This window comes from Parasteatoda tepidariorum, chromosome 11 (assembly GCF_982258835.1).
Source record: "Parasteatoda tepidariorum strain Cologne lab strain chromosome 11, Ptep-v5.0, whole genome shotgun sequence".
Classification (NCBI taxonomy): Eukaryota; Metazoa; Arthropoda; class Arachnida; order Araneae; family Theridiidae; genus Parasteatoda; species Parasteatoda tepidariorum.
Genome location: NC_141765.1, coordinates 97885065 through 97905430, shown reverse-complemented (window position 1 = coordinate 97905430; position 20366 = coordinate 97885065). Strand labels below are relative to the sequence as shown.

General features: G+C 28.8%; 1 protein-coding gene and 1 long non-coding RNA gene across 16 annotated transcripts in view; one reads left to right on the top strand and one right to left on the bottom strand.

The window, feature by feature from the left end:
- LOC147801959 (uncharacterized) overlaps positions 1 to 9151 on the top strand; it is a 33372-nt gene extending 24221 nt beyond the window's left edge. For all 11 annotated transcript variants that reach the window (XM_087154381.1, XM_087154385.1, XM_087154389.1 and 8 more), the window contains 2 exons: positions 3872 to 3996; positions 8929 to 9151. The gene's annotated coding sequence lies outside the window, so the exon portion shown is untranslated. The remainder of the gene's footprint in view (positions 1 to 3871; positions 3997 to 8928) is intronic.
- Positions 1 to 20366, bottom strand: part of LOC147801958 (uncharacterized) — a 361588-nt gene that overhangs the window by 255340 nt on the left and 85882 nt on the right. The gene's annotated exons all lie outside the window — the stretch shown is intronic.

Genomic DNA, 20366 nt, shown 5'->3' with positions numbered 1-20366 from the left:
TGTTATTTTACTCGTAAAATAAGTTAATTTTGCGAAAAGATCAACCTTTAAAAGAAAAGAATGTAGTACAATCGTGGGAGTTTGTAAGCAGAGCCACCAAGTTTTTGTTTGAACATTGACTGACCCTAAATTTTTATTAGAAAAACTTTTTGTTAGACTTTAAATATCGGTATTCAAACACTAACTTAAGTGGATAGTTTTTATTCTGTAAGGATTTATGTCAGATATTATAAAACCATTTGAATGATAGGTTATTTTTATTTTTTTCATGTATGTTACATATGTTTATTATTTTAATTAAAGTACATCAAAATCAGGGGAGTTTCTATATAAACAGGGTGGCCACCCACCTGGAAAACCTTGAAAACCTGGAATTATCAGGGAATTTCTTTATACTGGATAAAACCTGGAAAAATCAGGGAATTTTAAAGAAAAACTGGAAATTTTTTCTTTGATTAATTTTTTCAATTTCACTAATTTAAATTATTTACTAATTTTCTTAATTTAAATTATTTCATCCATTATACCCACTTTTTTATATTTAAATGTAAACAATTTAAATATCATCAACTTAGCGATACTTTGCTTACATCAAAATTTGTTAAACTAGAATGCCAAATAAAATTCTCCAGCGGTTGCTAAACGAATGTGGAAACCTTTGACAGCTACGGGACTGTGCAATGTAGGAAAGATTCTGGTGGAGGTGGAAGAAGGGATTAGGATATTAGTTTCTGTTTTAAAATTCTGCCCTTGAGCTGAATCCATTTATGGCTCAAGTTTGTTCCGATGCTTTAGTGGTAATTTTTTCTATTTTGACAAAATGTCTTTGTATTCTCAACTTTATAAAATTCTCCAAAAATTAGCTGGTTATAATTGAATAATAATAGATTTTATATTGCACTCTTTTTCTGAAAGCTTTTCTACTCCCATTCAAAGAAATCTGCGAATTATTTTTTCTCAGCAAACCAACCAATCACACATTTTTTTTACAATCGCTAACAGCAATGTTTGTCGACCAATTGTTGCATTAATCCTAATTTTTTTCTATTTCATTTTAACCTTTAATAGTATATTTAAATTTTAAATAAAAGATTTTTTTAAGAACTAACTATATATTAATATTTAATTTTACTCTTATGTTGGTCAATGTATGATTTTTGATTCAAAATTTCGTACCAAAACATTAAAAAAAAAAAAAAATCTTGCCAAACTATCAAAATAAATTATGTTTTTCAAGATGATATGTTTAAAAAATAACATTTTGAATAAAATGTTTTGTAATATAGACACTTTTCTTGTACACATCCTACACTTAATAAGAAAAAAGAAACAAAAACCTGGAAATTTTAAGATTTTTATCTGGAAAACCTGGAAAAATCAGGGAAATTTGAAATCTGATTTGTATGGCCACTCTGATAAAGCAATAGCTTAATACAGTATATATGCATGGTGCTAAGTAAAGTTCAAGTCCCTGTGCACTCTTTTAACTTTTGTTTTCAAACAACTATACAGCTATTTAAAGGTGTCTGCTGCTGTTAGAGTGTCTATGTATTGTAAAATATCTATGTACTACATGATCATATTACTTTTAATGCCAACTGGAGATTTGCTTTCCTATCTTGACAGCAGTACAAGATGTGGGAAAAAGTAATGATGATGATAATAATTTTGAAAAATTTGTGCATTTGAAAGAACGCAAAGGAAAAGCTCTTTGAGTACTTAAAATGATCATAGTACTGTAAAGATTGCTAAAAAAAATGCAGTAAAAACCAAACAACAACGAAAAATGTTTTATTAGAAAGAAACGTTATCTTAGTCATAAAAAGTTGAATAACGTTAAGCTGGAAGGTGTGGAGGGAATTTAAACATTATCTAACACATTAAGTATGGCTTAATAATTTTTTATGCCTTATAGAATTAAATCAAAACCGAAATAAATGGGATAAAAAATTTAAGAGTTTTAAGAGTTATCATACATAAAAGGTATAGATAATGAGTTAAACCTGTTTGGACATTAAAACCCTTATAACTTCCAAACTATGAAGCATTCCGAATTCAACTAGATATTTGATAGCAATGCCTCATGTATATTAATTTTTTTTGTTTAAAGGGTAATTTAAAAGTTTTTACAGGTAAAACTTCTAGTTTTGTATTTTTGTCTTTTTTTTTAAAAATCACATTCAGAATAAAATAATATATGCGGATAATAATATCTCACGTGTTTAAATAGCAATTTTAAACACACAAATAGGTAAAATTGTATTTTTTATTCTAAATTTTAAAATTTATATTTTGGATAGTGTCTTTTTTGATTTTCAAAATCACTTCTCTAGACTGCGATAAAAAGTGTAAATCAAAACATAAAGCCTCTAAAACTCTTGTCTTCTGCTAAACACATTTTGGACTGTCTGGGTTTCTTTTGCGAAAATGTTTCTTTCTTCTTTTTTATTTCATCATGAACTTTTTGAATATCTTCAAATTTTGGTCTTACTCTAACAACTTGGTTTGGATTTAGAGCAACTATTTTAATTATTTTCTTTTGATCGTGTTCAATTTAAACTAAATGTAATGTACGAGACAATACCTAACTTGCTCAGGCAGCAATGTCAGATGCTTAAATATTTATAAGTCTAAATTTGCATTGTTTTTTCATTAAACCACATTAACTTTTAGTTCTATTGATTGGGATTTGATTTCTATTTTTCAATTTAACATGAACAAATTCATCTGAAACAATACCTCCTTTGTCTAGACAGCAAAATTTATGTTTTGCTCCACTCTGACTTCTTCTGTAAATTTAAGATAGTAGCAAAGCTAACTTAAAATATCTGCATTTTGTTTTAAAATACGATTCACCTATTTTGAAAGAATGTTCCTAGATCCCTAGTTTTGTTCCCTAGTTTTACTAGTTCTCTAGTTTTGTGATTATACAAGTTAATATTATGTAAGTACTTATTTTTCCAAATATGAAAGCAATTTTAAATTTCATTAGCTATGGTCTGATCCTTATAATTAATATCACTAGACAAAGAAATTCTATATATATATAAATGAATGCCTACAATGAATGAGATTCATAAATCAGCCGTCCGAAAGCAATGATATTTGACATATCAATAATCTGGAGCACAAAGAAGGTCACTGTCATTGTTCAAACAGTATATGACAAACTGTTCAAGCAGAATGAGCAAAAAAAAATGGAATTTTCTGCTTGATTAAGCATAACACATTGTTTTAAATTTAACTTTTGATAATTCATATTTTCAAATATTTTACAAATGACATCAGCAGTGATATTTGTTAGCTTATAGGTCTAATTGTTAAAAAAAAAAAAGTTTATTTCTAGTACATTAATATTTAATTATTTTTTAATTGCTTTGTCAGATAAATTTAATAAACTTTAATGGTAGCATTTTATTTATTTTTTATTTTGCAACTTGATAACTATTCCAATTTTATTCCTCTTCCTTGATATTAGTTGAGTTTCTTGTCTTAAGGTAGAAAAAACACTACTACATTTAAATACAAATTTCATGTTAAATTTTATCTCCAAGGCCTATGAACAGTTCTTTCTTGGTTTGAGTGCTGTGCGAAGCATTGGATAAAGCTTTGGTGGCTGATAAAAAGCCGGCAAAAGGTTAAAATTTTGTAATAAAATTTTTATATAAAAATTAGTCTTACCAGACACTTCAAAAATTGCTGTTAAAAATGTTTCACTGCCTGGTAATAAAACTAAAAGAACATAATATAGTGGGATTCTCAAGAAATATGTTTTATCCAAAAGTTTTTTACTTTTGAAAGTTATATTTATTTTTTGTTTAAATTTCTATTTTTATGTATCTGTCATTCATTATCTTATGTTTCTCGGCAGGTGATCGGCACTGACTCGCTCCCAGGATTTAAATCCCAACTCTTCATCTTCTCTTCTGTCTTCTACCAGTTCATCCTGTAAGTCAACGTCTTCCTCTGTATCCACACCTCCAGCCAGAGTCAGAAGTAAGTTATTTATTTGTCTGTTTTTTTTTTTTTTTAATTCTAAAGGCCTTCTCTCGTCCTAATTTTTAAAAAAATTGTTTCTACTTGATTAATTCATACATTCTAAAAGATATTAATTATTAATTTTAATAGCAAAGAAAAGCAACCACTTTTTTTTGAAGTAACAAACTTTTTATATTCTTTATTGTTTTATGACACATTTTCAGTTAATTTTTACATTAAAGATTTTAACTAAGTTGCCCTATGTATAGTGGACCTTATCCTCATCTGACCCTTTGCATAAAAAATATTGACAAAACAAAGAATGCTAATTTAACTAAAAACATTAAGTTATAATTGCTTCGAAATCACTGAAAGCTAAATTTATAGTCATTTTTTGCACAGAATCTTTTAGTGGAAATAAAAAATTTTCAATTAACTATTTGAAAGATTTTCAATGCTTACCTTATATTTTGTGATCCTAGAGTCAAACTTATAAAATTTTGTTGTTTTATTGTTGACAATTCTGTTTAAAAAGTTTCCTGACCTACAAGTTATTTTTCTCATTCTGATTTCTAAACAATTTTATTCAAATTTTCTATGTGACCATTGTGTAATGCTTTTTAAATTTTTGCTGAAAGTTAGGTGAATTTTTTTTTTTTTTTTTTTTTTTGTAGATCTCAAGTTAATATTCACATAAAAAACATGCAATTTTAAAGAGTTTTTATAGTAAATGCAAAATATTGCTCAATACCGTATGAAAACTATTTTTTTTCTTGCTCTTTAAATGTTGAAAAGTCTGTGCCAGTCCTCCGTGAATTTTTTGTAAGTTTTCTTATTACTTACTGCATCTATTATTCTTAATTGGTTTATCGCTTTTATGTTTGTAACAATGGTAACTTGCGATTGAAATTAATATTATTTTCCAACTAGTTAGAGTACTAAAATCTGTACTGTAGCTCTGTGCTTGTCGACTTAGCTTACCAAGTAACTGAAATGCTCCAAATTCAGCTCTTTCTCTATTGACAAACCAAGTTATGATTACTTCCAAACAAATCACTGAAAGCTAAGTTTATAGTCATTTTGTCCCTAAAAACTTTTTTTCGTTACACTAAACATCAAATCCTTATATTGAGTTTTATATAAAAGTGATAGACTGATATAATGACTAGTTTGTTACACACAATGTTCTTTTATTGCATTGAACTCTAATTTAAAAGTAAATTTACAAGTAGTCTGAAACAGAGCTTAACGAAAAAATCTGGCTGCTTTATTTCTTGTTAATTTTCTTATTTTGTTTACATAATCTGTTGGTTGGAGCAAAATGGTTGTTGTTTACCTGTCAATCTTACTGCAGCAGGGTTCAAATGCAAATTTTTAATGATGATTGTAATAGGTGGCATACCATATATAAAAGATAAATATTTATTTATAATCAATTGGAAGAGTTTTCTTCAAAATCAATTATAAATTTAAAAAAACAGCTTTTATGTGAAACTGTTCTATTTTAAATCAATTAAATTAAGAAAAACAACTGTTATCAACCAATTCCACTGATACAGACTAATTTTTAAATTCATTAGTCGATGATTAACTATTTAACTTATAGTTTTTATCGTCTTCAGAATCTTTGATGTGCATAAGCAATTTAATATTATTTTGAGAAATTTTATTTATTATTTTAATTATGATTTTAAAGAAGGATTAGGGGCACTTTAATATATTCAGAGAATTCATTAATAGAATACCGTAAATGCTCACTTCTGCACCAGTCTTTGGGACCAAGAGAAAAAGTGCATAAGATTTCAGAAACTGTAAGTTTATACAAATAAGAAAAGTTTCAATAGCTGAATTAAACTATAAATAGTTATGAGTAGTGGCTAATCCTTCTAACTCTTTTTTATGACTTTGAGAAACTTTTTCGCCATCTCTGTTTTCTCTGAAACTGAATAATAGTAATCGCTATAACATTCATTTACCAAAAACTAATGTTTTAATCAGTGGTGGGAAAGAAACTGTACATGATACATTTTCAAAGCATATGGGTGGTATATATATGGTGGTTTCAATATGGTTGTTGTACAGATGAGACACCTTATTCAAGTTCATAGAAAAAGTGTCTTCCTAGAAACAATAAGCATGAAAAGTCACAAGGGGAAGAAAAATGAACTATTTTACTAGATCCAGTAGCATATTTCATTTTATCTGTTAGGAAAATTGTTCATTTGCTTTAATTTAAATGTAAACAATTTTTTCTAAAAAAAATGTGATTATTTTTTTCCTATTTAAAGAGAACAAATTAAAATTTTTGTCTATTTTTTTAAAAAATTGTCCGCATAATTGAAATATTTATTTTTTGAACCACACATAAACAAATGATAATTAACATTATTTTCCTATATAATGATCCTTTGAAAAGTTTTGTATATGTGCAAAAGGCACATAAAAGTGCAGAAGTGAGAGTATGTTGTTTTATATTTTAATAATGGTTTTTCATTTTCATAGTTCTCTTCCCTATTCAATGAAAAAAAGTTATATTTCCAAATTTTATATTCATGTTTGTAAAATATTTTTTTCATATTAAGCACAATAAAATTTTAATTGAGTTTAGGTTAGAGAAGAAAAAGTTATGATAAAGTACCGATTTGAAGCATCTTGAAACTAACATGTACAGTATTGAATGCCTTCAAAGACATTATTTGGCAGAACAATTTTTTTCCGATAAGAAAACTTATTTTTAGTCTAAGCACGTGAAATGTCTCATAAAAGTTAAAAATTCTTTAAAAAATTAATTAAATGTGTAGGTAAATTTAATTTATCATAACTAAAAAGCAGTGTTAATAACACCTACATTTCACTTATTTATCTATTCGTAAATAGAAGGAAATCTTTTTATTTAAGGCAAAATTCACCTTTTCAAAAAAAAAAGTTTTCTTGAAACAGAAGTTTAAAAATTAAACACATTTGGAGTCTCAAAACTAACATTTAAGTAAGCAAACAAATTATAGATATCTTACGATTCTCTTATGAGTTAGGGGAGATGAAAAACACCAGAACCAATTTAATTCCATATTGAAATGTTGATTGTTTTTTAACTTTTCTGGCCTTTTGGCAATCAAACAGGTTAAATACTTTCAGTCCAGCTATCCTCCAAATTATTCATTAGATTTCAATAAGTTTTGTTTCTTTTGGTTTGTGCCCCTTAATGCATGTATATTTTTACAAAACGTTTTAGTGAAATTTGAAAAGTATATATTGTAAGTGGCTCATATGTAGCACCTGCTACACCTATATACAGAAAATGGCAACTAATTTTTTTGTATCAAATGAAAATGCATGTAGTATGCAGTGTACTTCCTGGGGAAGGGCCACCCGCCCTCACTGCCCTTTGATGACAATGTCTTTTTGTTCATATTCCATTAAAAAAATTTAATGTTTAAATGATAATTACACACTTTTAAAATTATCTGTGTTGATAGGTTTGATTCTGATACCAGTATAAATATTTACTTTGTTAGGATTAATTAATTTATTAAGGGATTTTTAAATTATTTTTTTAATAAATATTTTTGTATATTTATTTATTTATTTATTTGAAAAAATGTGTGCACAGTGATTCTCTTTTAGCATGTCTTTTTTTTTTTTTATAAACTACAAATTTTTCTCTAATTTTGATAATGAGTAAAAATTCTTTTTTGAAATATGAGGGTAATTTAACAATCGTTGAAGATCAAATTCAGCTATTACACATTTTGTTAAATATTTACGGTGTTAAGTAAGAGCCCTTTCAAAACTCAATGTACTCTTTTGTGTGAGGAAGCACCCTGCCCTTTTTTATTCTAAAGGAGAACTCTGTAGTTGGCATGGTAATGGAGTATGTAACAAAAATTTTTAGTTAAAAAAGTAACTAAATAAATAAAATAAAAATTGAAGAAAATAAATTTCTTCAGAGATGTAAATAATGTTATGTATAATATTTATGTAAACTTGTCCATTTTTGTCTTACATCTATACCAGTTACATAGAGACATTATTGAAATTGTGATTTAGTCAAATCTGTCATTGATAGTTTGTTTTTTTTAATTACAACTGTTCTTATCTAATTCTCTTTCTTTTTATGTACGGAAAACATATAAATTTCAGAAAGCATCACCGTTGAAGTAATTTAAAAATTTATTAAAATATAAAGTTATTAGAGTATTGGAAAATTATCTGTTTTTTCAACTAGCAAATTTTGAGCAAAATTTTTTCATTTATTGCTGAACTGGTTTCAATTTGATTACATATTATCGTTTTGATGCATATTTTAATTCGAAAAATATTGTAAATTTTGAAATTTTTTTTGTCAAAGGAATACAATTAAAAATTTAATCATGAAAGTAAAGCGAAAAGGAAATATGATTGATAAATTCGTATCAGTATGTAAGTTGTATATATTTAAAAGTAATTTTTCTTCTATACCTTTCTTTGAAACAATTTACATTAGAATAATCATTTTATCAATCTTCATAATCATTTTAAATATTAAAAGCAATAAAATTGAGCACCATAAAATAAAGAAGGAAAAAAAACAGTAAGTTTTTGAAAATTAATTAAATATTTTCTGATAAAAGGTGTGCACAAAATAAAAAAAGTGTACACCCTGAATAACTTTTAATTTAACAGCCAGATTTTCATGTACTAGGTGTCAATCTTAATGGGTTTGTGTTTCACTATTCAATAATTTCATTCAAAAAGGATTTTTATGTTCAAAATCTTTCTAAATTATAAGGCTGGTGTATATCTGCATGGTGTTACAATAGGTATTTTAATGAATCAAAATGTATTGATGAAATGACGTAAGCAAGAACTTTTCAAGATAAAATTTTGGTTTTAAAAGCCCATTTTCACAAAAATACTTATGTTGCTTAAAATCTATGATTTGCGTAATTTTTATTTTATCCTCTCTTTCAGGATTTTGAATAATGTCAAGCATTGTTTGTTGTAGTTGATTTATTGAAGTTCTTCAGAACTCTTCTATTGTTAAGCCCAAGTGATTCTATGTGGACAAAAATATTTCAATTCTCTGTTGTCCTTATTATTTTCATATTGAATATGAAATATAAATAGAAATTTGTGTAATTTTTGTGTTGTTTATAGATATGTCTTTGTATTTAAATAAAATGTATACAATAAACTGTGTTAATTATGTATTTAGCTAATTCCAGGGTACATTCAATTTATTACATTATATTAGTAGGTGGCTACATTTGTACATTTTTGTACAATACGCTTATTTTTTGCAAAATTTGCTGCAAGACTTAATATAATCAGCAAAACACGACTTCAGGATCAATACCGCACTAAATCATCATCTGTAGGCAGCTTCTTAATATTATCAGCTGTAGGTTGTATTTATTTCTGTATAGGATACAATAGTATAACTTAAAAACACACAGCTTTCATTTTAAGGCTCTATATTTTTAGCTTCATTATATATTTATTATGTTTTATAATTTATATACATATATATAGACTGCAAGTTAAAATTTGCACAATTACTTGTGAGATACATTATTTTTATAAATTTGGACAGCAATTTTATTATTCTGCTTTTAAGTAGTACAGCACAGTAAAGAAAAAATTATTAGAGATTATTATTAGAAAAATTACCTAGTTTGAAAATGTATTAATAAGTGGAAACATAGCTTATGCTTGGCACATATTCTAGACTAAGGGATTGCACTGTGTAAAAAAAACTTTTTTTTACAAAAAATAATTGAAATGTAAAAAATACATTAAAAAATTTTCTTAGTTCATTTATTAATAATCTATTCAAATATGTATTAATTACCTAGATAGCTAAATATTCATTTAGCTAATTGTTAATTAATTGAATTAATATTCTTCATAAGATTAAATAAAAATAATTAGATTTGCGGCTGTCAATTAGGGGTAACTAGGTCTATGACCTCTAGTAACCAGGGTTTGTGATTTTTTTGATTTTTTTAAAAAAAATCAAAAGAATCAGATTTTTTTGATTTAAATCGGATTTTTTTGATTTAAATCAGATTTTTTTGATTTTTATTCAAATACACTGTAAGAACTTTAATTTATGATTAAAAAAATTATAAATGTTTAAACAAATTAACTTAATATTAAAACTATATTGTAACAATATTTTAGAAGCTCTAACTAAAACATGGCTTTGAATGCATAGCAACCATTTTGAAAGAAATGCATGATTAAAATTTAAAGACTAGATGAAATAGAGAATTTAAAGAATACTTCAGGGGTCTGTTTGGGTCTTTCTGAGAGGTACCTATTTTGTGAAAATTAAAAATTATATTAAAAAATCAACACAAATATAGTAAAAATATGGATTTATTGTTTCTTACGAGACACAAAAATAAAATTTTAAGAATAAGTATTTTGTGTGATTATTCTATCATTTTTCCTAATGTTGAATTTGTAAAGGTACCGGCTTGGACAGACCCCTATGCTTTAACTATTAAAACAAAGTTTCAGTTAGCAAACCATAACTTTAATTCAAAATTGTGATTTCTTTTTTTTTTTCCTCATGATTTTTAAAATGACAAAATAAATGTAGCAGACTGTGTTTATAAATATTAAAAAACATCTGAAGTATTCATCAAAAAATAAATAAATATTTAATCTGTATATTTTTATATTAAAATATTCACTTTTAATTCTATATCAAAATAGATAAGTTAAGCTAAAAAAAAAATTAGAAAATCTATGTATTCATTGTAATTTTTTTTCACAAAATTTCTTTTTAGAAAATCAGATAATGTCAAAGATACTGTAAACATATTATGAGAAAAAAGTACCAGTTAATAACCCTACTGCATCAAATAGACTTCGAAAGAGTTTGGAAGGGAAGAATGACACTACAATAGGAAAAAAAAACATCTGAATTCATCAGCCCGTTTTTTTTTCTTTCTGTTTTTGGCATATTACGGTAATTTCTTTTTAATATAAACTCAAGCTTCAGAAATATACACTTTCCACCAATAAAATATGATGTAGATTTTAATTAACGCTTTTTCATTCAAAAGGTAGATTTTTAATTAACATTACTTGTAATTCAATTTTTCGAAAAAAATTCATGTTTATTAATTACTTTCTACAGCTATGCAAGTCTATATTAAGACAGCATTAAATGTTTACTTTAATGTGTACTTTCAATCTCAAGAATCAAAAGATTTTTAAAAATGTAATTTCAAATGTGTTGGAATTTAACACACACCAAGAAAGTAATTTCGTTAACTAAAATTAATTAATGCAGCAATTTATTTAAATTAAATTTTAATACTGAGAAAAGAAAATAATAAAAGTATCAAAAATTCAAAACACTGTCTTTTAACTTTTAAAATCAATATATATAGATAAAAAAATTAGTTGATTTAAATCAATGATTTTTTTAAAAAAATCATTTGATTTAAATCGTGATTTAAATCAAGCTGATTTAAATCAACGAACCCTGCTAGTAACCCTCAATAAACTGAATATAGTAAACTGAATATAATATGTGATTCAATTAAAATATTATGGGTCAATATTAAGGTCTGATATGGGGTCTTGCGTTAATATTGAAAATGACTTCGTATCGGCTCGTTTTAAAGATTTTTAGAAGACGAATTTCCACATTTTAAAGCGATTGAACACACTATTTTAGATATGCGAACATAGTAAACTACAGGGCCACATTGTTATTATTAGAAATGAGGTCTATAAATATTTGCTCAGCAAATAATTATAGACCCTATGAGGTCTATAATTATGTCCTCAGGTAGGGTACACTATTACCCAGTAATATAATACGTGGTCCAATTAAAATATTATGGGTCAATATTAAGGTCTGATATCGGGTCTTGCATTAGTTAATATTGAAAAATGACTTCGAATGTTTAAAGCTCCTTAGAAGACGAATTTCTTCATTTAAACGCTATTCAACACACTATTATATTTATACATACATAGGAAATTAAAGAGCCACATTGTGTATCCCCATGAGGTCTATAATTATTTCCTCTGGTAGGGTACGCTATTACCCAGTAATATAATACGTGGTCCAATTTATATATTATGCGTCAATATTAAGGTCTGATATCGGGCCTTGCGTTATTATTGAAAAATGATTTCAAATTTCCTCGTTTTAAAGCTCTTAAGAACACGAATTTCCTCGTTTTAAAGTTCTTTAGAACATGAATTTCCTCATTTTAAAGCGATTGAACACACTATTTTAGATATGCATACGTATTAAACTACAGGGCCACATTGTGTACCCCCTATGAGGTCTCTAATTATTTCCTCTGTTAGGGTACACTATTACCCGGTAATACAATACGTGGTCCAATTAAAATATTATAGGTCACTATTAAGGTGTGATATCGGGCCAGTTTTTTCCCAATAAAAAAAATTATTTCCTACATGCAGGACCCTCCAGAATATCGAAAAACACATTAAAAAAATAATATAATTTGAAAGAAACAAAAAAATTTTATAAAAATTTCTCCGTCCCTGGGATTCGAACCCAGGACTCCTCCCTCCAGCAGCGAACTTGCTTGTCTGGTGGCCTACCATCCAGTTCACGGTGATACGTCAAGCCTACCACAGTTTCGCTTCAAGAGCTGTCTCCTCTCATCTTCACAATATACCTTTAGGGGCCCTCTGTGACCTACCTAATTGGCCTATAAAAATTCTCTTAGGAGCCATGTTTGGACCATAGACCCCTACTTAGGGTCGGAGTTTGTAAATTATACCTTCATATTAAAGGGAGCTAGGGGGTCTCGAAATTTGAATCTTTCTCGAGCCATTTTATTTTTTTATTCTTTTTTTTATTATTCCATTACGCTTTCTTTGCTGGATTTCACACAGAGAAAACACCCCATGCCTGCTTGAATATCCAAAATGTTACAAAAGAAGTCGAAAAAGAGCAAATAAACTGATTTTCCTGGATTTTTCCAGTAAAAAAACATTATTTCCTACATGCAGGACCCTCCAGAATATCGAAAAACACATTTAAAAAATAATATAATTTGAAAGAAACAAAAAAATTTTATGAAAATTTCTCCGTCCCTGGGATTCGAACCCAGGACTCCTCCCTCCAGCAGCGAACTTGCTTGTCTGGTGGCCTACCATCCAGTCCATGGTGCTCCGTGAAGCCTACCACAGTTTCGCTTCAAAAGCTCTCTCTCCTCTCATCTTCGCAAAATACCTTTAGGGGCCCACTGTGAACCCCATACTTGGCCTATAAAATTTCTCTTCGGCAGCCATATTTGGATCGGAGTTTGAAAATTATACCTTGATATTAAAGGGAGCTAGGGGGTTTCGAAATTTGAACCTTTCTCGAGCTATTTTATTTTTTTATTCTTTTTTTTTATTATTCCATTACGCTTTCTTTGCTGGATTTCACACACAGAAAACACCCCATGCATGCTAGTATATCCAAAATGTTACAAAAGAAGTCGAAAAAGAGCAAATAAACTAATTTTCCTGCATTTTTCCAGTTTTTACCCATTTTCCCAATAAAAAATAATTATTTCCTACATGCAGGACCCTCCAGAATATCGAAAAACACATTAAAGAGCAAAAAATGGCTGATAAAGGGACAGAAGACATATCAGGAGGCATACACATATCACGCCCCGTAACTCCTTATAATATTAACCTATAAATTTCAAACTCCGCCCAAAATTAGAGTTTAATATATCGAACAATTGTACCGAGGATTTTTTTTTATAGACCAATTAGTGGGCCCACAATGGGCCAAAATAAGAGTTGTTTACTACTCTGAGTTTAAGAGTTGTTTACTAGCCGGGAGGAGGTGTTTTAAGGCAAATATTCGCAGATTTGGCTTGTGAAGCGTAGCGCAATTGGTAAAGCTGTGTGACAAGTTAGATTTGCAGTCCCGGAGGCCCTGGGTTCGACACCCTGCGAGGGTCGTCATTCGAATTTTTTCTATTTTTAATATTATTTTTTTATATATATTTTTTGATATTTTAACGTGAATCAAGTGTTCTGTATATATAAAAAAAACTATTTTTTCTTCGGGAAATAGCGAATAATAGCTAATAAACGGATAAATTTCGGATCATTTTTATTTATTTATTTATTTTCATTTATATTATTTCTTTTTGCTTCTTTTCAATATTTTATAGCGAATAAAGTATTCTATATGTGAAAAGAATTATTTTTCTTTGTTAAAGAGCGAATAATGGCTTAAAAAAAGGCAAAAGTCGTATCAGGAGGCACGAACACATCACACCCCGTTACTCCCTATAATATTAACCTATAAATTTCAAACTCAGCCAGAAGTTAGTGTCTAATGTATCAAACAATTGTACTGAAGGAATTTTTTATAGACTAATTAGTGGGCCCACAATGTTCCAAAATATGTTTTGTTGACTAACCGGGAAGAGGTACTTTAAGCTATACGCGGAGCAGGTAGGTGATGCGTGGTGCAGTTGTTAGCGTTGTGTGGAAGGATATTATGCAGTCCCGAATGTCCTGGGTTCGATACCCTGCAAGGATCTGCTATATTTTTTTTTTAATTTTATTTTATATTATGTTTTTAACATACTTTTCGGCTATCTAGCGTGAATGAAGTGTTCTGTATAACGAAATAACTATTTTTCCTTTATGAAATAGCAAATAATAGCTAATAAACAGATAATTTTGATTATTTTTTATTTATTTATTTATTTTATTTAATGTTATTTTTTTAACATCTTTCTCAATATTTTTAAGTGAATATAGTGTTTCATATATGAAAAGAATTATTTTTCTTTGTTAAAGAGCGAATAATGACTTAAAAAAAGGCAAAAGTCGTATCAGGAGGCACGAACACATCACACCCCGTTACTCCCTATATTATTAACCTATAAATTTCAAACTCGGCCTGAAGTTAGTGTCTAATGTATCAAACAATTGTACTGAAGGAATTTTTTATAGACTAATTAGTGGGCCCACAATGTTCCAAAATATGTTTTGTTGACTAACCGAGAAGAGGTACTTTAAGCTATATACACGCGTAGCAGGTATGTGATTCGTGGTGCAGTTGTTAGCGTTGTGGGTAAGGCTGCTATGCAGTCCCGGATGTCCTGGGTTCGATACCCTGCAAGGATCGGCTGTAATTTTTTTAAATTTTATTTCATATAATGTTTTTTAATATACTTCTCGACAATCTAGCGCGAATGAAGTGTTCTGTATAACGAAATAACTATTTTTCCTCTATGAAATAGCGAATAATAGCTAATAAACAGATACATTTTGATTATTTATTTATTTCATTTAATGTTATTTTTTTAACTTCTTTCTCAATATTTTTAAGTGAATAAAGTGTTTCATATATGAAAATAATTATTTTTCTTTGTTAAAGAGCGAATAATGGCTTAAAAAAAGTCAAAAGTCGTATCCGGAGGCACGCACACATCACACCCCGTTACTCCCTATAATATTAACCTATAAATTTCAAACTCGGCCTGAAATTAGAGTCTAATATATCAAACAATTGTACTGAAGGAATTTTTTATAGACTAATTAGTGGGCCCACAATGTTCCGAAATATGTTTTGTTGACCAACCGGGAAGAGGTACTTTAAGCTATATATACGCGGCGCAGGTATGTGATGCGTGGTGCAGTTGTTAGCGTTGTGGGGAAGGATGCTATGCAGTCCCGGGTGTCCTGGGTTCGATACCCTGCAAGGATCGGCTTTAATTTTTTTTTACTTTTATTTTATATTTTGTTTTTTAATATACTTTTCGACTATCTAGCGTGAATGAAGTGCTCTGTATAACGAAATAACTATTTTTCCTTTATGAAATAGCGAATAATAGCTAATAAACAGATAAATTTTGATTACTTTTTATTTATTTATTTATTTGATTTAACGTTATTTCTTTAACTTCTTTCTCAATATTTTTAAGTGAATAAAGTGTTTCATATAAGAAAAGAATTATTTTTCTTTGTTAAACAGCGAATAATGGCTTAAAAAAAGTCAAAAGTCGTATCAGGAGGCACGCACACATCACACCCCGCTACTCCCTATATTATTAACCTATAAATTTCAAACTCGGCCTGAAATTAGAGTCTAATGTATCAAACAATAGTACTGAAGGAATTTTTTATAGACTAATTAGTGGGCCCACAATGTTCCAAAATATGTTTTGTTGACTAACCGGGACGAGGTACTTTAAGCTATATATACGCGTGTGGGGAAGAATGCTATGCTGTCCTGGGTTCGATACCCTGCGAGGATCGGCTTTAATTTTTTTTAATTTTATTTTATATTATGTTTTTTAATATACTTTTCGACTATCTAGCGTGAATGAAGTGTTCTGTATAACGAAATAACTATTTTTCCTTTATGAAATAGCGAATAATAGCTAAAAAAAAAACAGATAAATTTTGATTATTTTTTATTTATTTATTTATTTTATTTAATGTTATTTTTTTAACTTCTTTCTCAATATTTTTAAGTGAATAAAGTGTTTCATATATGAAAAGAATTATTTTTCTTTGTTAAAGAGCGAATAATGACTTAAAAAAAGGCAAAAGTCGTATCAGGAGGCACGAACACATCACACCCCGTTACTCCCTATATTATTAACCTATAAATTTCAAACTCGGCCTGAAGTTAGTGTCTAATGTATCAAACAATTGTACTGAAGGAATTTTTTATAGACTAATTAGTGGGCCCACAATGTTCCAAAATATGTTTTGTTGACTAACCGAGAAGAGGTACTTTAAGCTATATATACGCGTAGCAGGTATGTGATTCGTGGTGCAGTTGTTAGCGTTGTGGGTAAGGATGCTATGCAGTCCCGGATGTCCTGGGTTCGATACCCTGCAAGGATCGGCTGTAATTTTTTTTAATTTTATTTCATATAATGTTTTTTAATATACTTCTCGACAATCTAGCGTGAATGAAGTGCTCTGTATAACAAAATAACTATTTTTCCTTTATGAAGTAGCGAATAATAGCTAATAAACAGATAAATATGATTATTTTTTATTTATTTATTTATTTTATTTAATGTTATTTTTTTAACTTCTTTCTCAATATTTTTAAGTGAATAAAGTGTTTCATATATGAAAAGAATTATTTTTCTTTGTTAAGGAGCGAATAATGGCTTAAAAAAAGACAAAAGTCGTATCAGGAGGCACGCAAACATCACACCCCGTTACTCCCTATAATATTAACCTATAAATTTCAAACTCGGCCTGAAATTAGAGTCTAATATATCAAACAATTTTACTGAAGGAATTTTTTATAGACTAATTACTGGGCCCACAATGTTCCAAAATATGTTTTGTTGACTAACCGGGAAGAGGAACTTTAAGCTATATATACGCGGAGCAGGTATGTGATGCGTGGTGCAGTTGTTAGCGTTGTGGGGAAGAATGCTTTGCAGTCCCGGATGTCCTGGGTTCGATGCCCTGCAGGGATCGGCTTTAATTTTATTTTATATTATATTTTTTAATATACTTTTCGACAATCTAGCGTGAATGAAGTGTTCTGTATAACGAAATAACTATTTTTCCTTTATGAAATAGCGAATAATAGCTAATAAACAGATAAATTTTGATTATTTTTTATTTAATTATTTATTTTATTCTTTCTCAATATTTTTAAGTGAATAAAGTGTTTCATATATGAAAAGAATTATTTTTCTTTGTTAAAGAGCGAATAATGGCTTAAAAAAAGACAAAAGTCGTATCAGGAGGCACGCACACATCGCACCCCGTTACTCCCTATAATATTAACCTATAAATTTCAAACTCGGCCTGAAATTAGAGTCTAATATATCAAACAATAGTACTGAAGGAATTTTTCATAGACTAATTAGTGGGCCCACGATGTTCCAAAATATGTTTTGTTGACTAACCGGGAAGAGGTACTTTAAGCTATATATACGCGGAGCAGGTATGTGATGCGTGGTGCAGTTGTTAACGTTGTGGGGAAGGATGCTATGCAGTCCCGGATGTCCTGGGTTCGATACCCTGCAAGGATCGGTTTAAATTTTTTTTAATTTTATTTTATATTACGTTTTTTAATATACTTTTCGACTATCTAGCGTGAATGAAGTGTTCTGTATAACGAAATAACTATTTTTCCTTTATGAAATAGCGAATAATAGCTAATAAACAGATAAATTTGGATTATTTTTTATTTATTTATTTATTTTATTTAATGTTATTTTTTTAGCTTCTTTCTCAATATTTTTAAGTGAATAAAGTGTTTCATATATGAAAAGAATTATTTTTCTTTGATAAAGAGCGAATAATGGCTTAAAAAAAAGTCAAAAGTCGTATCCGGAGGCACGCACACATCACACCCCGTTACTCCCTATAATATTAACCTATAAATTTCAAACTCGGCCTGAAATTAGAGTCTAATATATCAAACAATTTTATTGAAGGAATTTTTTATAGACTAATTACTGGGCCCACAATGTTCCAAAATATGTTTTGTTGACTAACCGGGAAGAGGAACTTTAAGCTATATATACGCGGAGCAGGTATGTGATGCGTGGTGCAGTTGTTAGCGTTGTGGGGAAGAATGCTTTGCAGTCCCGGATGTCCAGGGTTCGATGCCCTGCAGGGATCGGCTTTAATTTTATTTTATATTATATTTTTTAATATACTTTTCGACAATCTAGCGTGAATGGAATGTTCTGTATAACGAAATAACTATTTTTCCTTTATGAAATAGCGAATAATAGCTAATAAACAGATAAATTTTGATTATTTTTTATTTAATTATTTATTTTATTCTTTCTCAATATTTTTAAGTGAATAAAGTGTTTCATATATGAAAAGAATTATTTTTCTTTGTTAAAGAGCGAATAATGGCTTAAAAAAAGTCAAAAGTCGTATCAGGAGGCACGCACACATCACACCCCGTTACTCCCTATAATATTAACCTATAAATTTCAAACTCGGAATGAAATTAGAGTCTAATGTATCAAACAGTTGTACTGAAGGAATTTTTTATAGACTAATTAGTGGGCCCACAATGTTCCAAAATATGTTTTGTTGACTAACCGGGAAAAGGTACTTTAAGCTATATATACGCGGAGCAGGTATGTGATGCGTGGTGCAGTTATTAGCGTTGTGGGAAAGAATGCTTTGCAGTCCCGGATGTCCTGGGTTCGATGCCCTGCAAGGAGCGGCTTTAATTTTTTTTAATTTTATTTTATATTATGTTTTTTAATATACTTTTCGACAATCTAGCGTGAATGAAGTGTTCTGTATAACGAAATAACTATTTTTCCTTTATGAAATAGCGAATAATAGCTAATAAACAGATAAAATTTGATTATTTTTTATTTATTTATTTATTTTATTTAATTTTATTTTTTTAACTTCTTTCTCAATATTTATAAGTGAATAAAGTGTTTCATATATGAAAAGAATTATTTTTCTTTGTTAAAGAGCGAATAATGGCTTAAAAAAAGTCAAAAGTCGTATCAGGAGGCACGCACACATCACACCCCGTTACTCCCTATAATATTAACCTATAAATTTCAAACTCGGCCTGAAATTAGAGTCTAATGTATCAAACAATAGTACTGAAGGAATTTTTTATAGACTAATTAGTGGGCCCACAATGTTCCAAAATATGTTTTGTTGACTAACCGGGAAAAGGTACTTTAAGCTATATATACGCGGAGCAGGTATGTGATGCGTGGTGCAGTTGTTAGCGTTGTGGGAAAGAATGCTTTGCAGTCCCGGATGTCCTGGGTTCGATGCCCTGCAAGGAGCGGCTTTAATTTTTTTTAATTTTATTTTATATTATGTTTTTTAATATACTTTTCGACAATCTAGCGTGAATGAAGTGTTCTGTATAACGAAATAATTATTTTTACTTTATGAAATAGCGAATAATAGCTAATAAACAGATAAAATTTGATTATTTTTTATTTATTTATTTATTTTATTTAATGTTATTTTTTTAACTTCTTTCTTAATATTTTTAAGTGAATAAAGTGTTTCATATATGAAAAGAATTATTTTTCTTTGTTAAAGAGCGAATAATGGCTTAAAAAAAGACAAAAGTCGTATCAGGAGGCACGCAAACATCACACCCCGTTACTTCCTATAATATTAACCTATAAATTTCAAACTCCGCCTGAAATTAGAGTCTAATGTATCAAACAAGTGTACTGAAGGAATTTTTTATAGACTAATTAGTGGGCCCACAATGTTCCAAAATATGTTTTGTTGACTAACCGGGAAGAGGGACTTTAAGCTATATATACGCGGAGCAGGTATGTGATGCGTGGTGCAGTTGTTAACGTTGTGGGGAAGGATGCTATGCAGTCCCGGATGTCCTGGGTTCGATACCCTACAAGGATCGGCTATAATTTTTTTAAATTTTATTT